General features: G+C 39.9%; 1 non-coding gene across 1 annotated transcript; it reads right to left on the reverse strand.

The window, feature by feature from the left end:
* Positions 1–818: 818 nt before the first annotated feature.
* On the reverse strand, positions 819–924 carry LOC140960612 (small nucleolar RNA R71). The gene has a single exon (XR_012172213.1). It is a non-coding gene; the product is annotated as a small nucleolar RNA R71 (small nucleolar RNA).
* Positions 925–1,977: the final 1,053 nt, after the last annotated feature.

Raw genomic sequence — 1,977 nt, forward strand, 5'->3', positions numbered from 1 at the left:
TTTAATAACTGAGAATAATAATTGTGAAATACAATCCCTAGAGAAACGATACTCGTACTCTCGTACACTATATTATTACTTGACATCATGCACTTGCAATTATTTCGAGCTTGAATATTATTAATTTTTACTAAGGATTTTACAGTGCAAGTTTTGCTCGATCAATTTTTTGGCGCCGTTGTCGGGGACTGTTAATCCACAATTTTATTTTTAGGAATTTACTTTAGCATTTTTTATTTTGTTTTATTTGAGTTGATACCTTCAAGTTCTTTGATTATAAATCTTTTGGTGCATGCCAAAGTCTCTTGAATCTGAACTTGAGGTATTCGATTCTGATATTGAAAGAACCCTCCGCAGGCGAAGACAACAACAGAGGCTTTAAGACATAATGAACAAGAACGAGCATGAAGAATTGCATCATGAAGACCTACATGTCGAAGATCCAAGGCGTATACCCATGCTGGAGTACGCACAACCTTCGGTTGATGGAGCATGTCCGAGCATAGTGCGACCAACCATCAACGCAAACCAGTTTGAGATCAATCCAGACATTGTTCAGATGATTCCGAATACTGTCCAATTTGGGAGAACTGCGCTAGATGATACAAACACTCACATCACAGACTTTCTTGAAATTTGCAATACTTTTAAATTCAATGGAATTTTTGATGATGCGGTTAGATTACGTTTGTTTCCTTTCTCTTTACGTGACAAAGCTAAAGCATGGTTAAAATGTTTGTCTGTAGGTTCCATCACTACTTGGGAGGACATGGCAAGAACATTTCTCATCAAATACTTCCCTCCCTCTAAGACCATGAAGTTGCGGGCATACATAACTTCCTTCGCCCAATTCGAGCAAGAGTCCTTATATGAGGCATGGGAGCGCTACAAAGATTTAATGCGGAGATGCCCACATCACGAACTGCCTCTTGGGTTAGTAGTTCAAACTTTTTATTATGGCTTGCTCACTGCCAATCATACTATGATAGATGCTGCTGCCTATGGGAATTTGTTGAGAAAAACCGCCGAAAAAGAATATGAATTTTTGGAGGAGATGGCTGCCAGCAGTTATCATCCTCAATCTAAGAGGAACAATCAGAGAAGGAGTGCAGGAGTTCACCAGGTAAGTATTTTTCTACGGTTTCTGCACAATTAGAGGCTTTGAGTAGGAAAATAGATAATATGAATGTTGGTGGTACAACCATGAGACTGAAAGAGATCTTATGTGATGGTTGTGGAGGTGAGCACTTCACGAAGGATTGCAAGACAAGGAATCCTAATTATGTGAAAAATGAGGCACCAGTAAACTATGTGGGGACTCAGAACCATCCTAGGAATGACCCATATTCCAACACATTTAATGCTGGATGGAGGCAGCACACAAATTTCTCATGGGATGGTCAATATAATCAGGGTCGCCCACGAGGAGGCCAGCAGTATGGGAAGCAACCGATGTATAGATCTGAGCCTCGAGAGGAAAAATCTAATTTAGAGCAGATGATGACTCTATTTATGTCTGCAACGGAAACTAGATCACAAAATCAAGATGTAGCTCTCAAAGGCTTGGAAACACAGATAGGACAGCTGGCCAAGACAATTTTGAGCAGAGATCTGGGCACCTTGCCAACCAACACCAAGACTAATCCTAAAGAGCAAGTGAATGTCATTGAGTTAAGGAGTGGGAAAACTTTAGAGTCAGAGGAGGACGTAAAAAGCCACTCACAAGAGGAACAGGTCGAAACACCCAAGGGTAAGTCTTCTAACTCTACACCTGCACTCACTACACAATCTAGAATTGTTATTCCTCCGCCTTTTCCGGAAGCATTGAAAAAAGCTAAAATTAATTCGCGATTCGGTAAGTTCCTTGAAGTATTTAAGAAAAATTGCACATTGATATTTCTTTTTCTGATGTTTCGATGCAAACGCCTAGTTATGCTAAATTTCTGAAGGACATCTTAGCAAATAAGAGGAAGTTGA

This window comes from Primulina huaijiensis, chromosome 15, assembly GCF_012295235.1.
Source record: "Primulina huaijiensis isolate GDHJ02 chromosome 15, ASM1229523v2, whole genome shotgun sequence".
Classification (NCBI taxonomy): domain Eukaryota; kingdom Viridiplantae; phylum Streptophyta; class Magnoliopsida; order Lamiales; family Gesneriaceae; genus Primulina; species Primulina huaijiensis.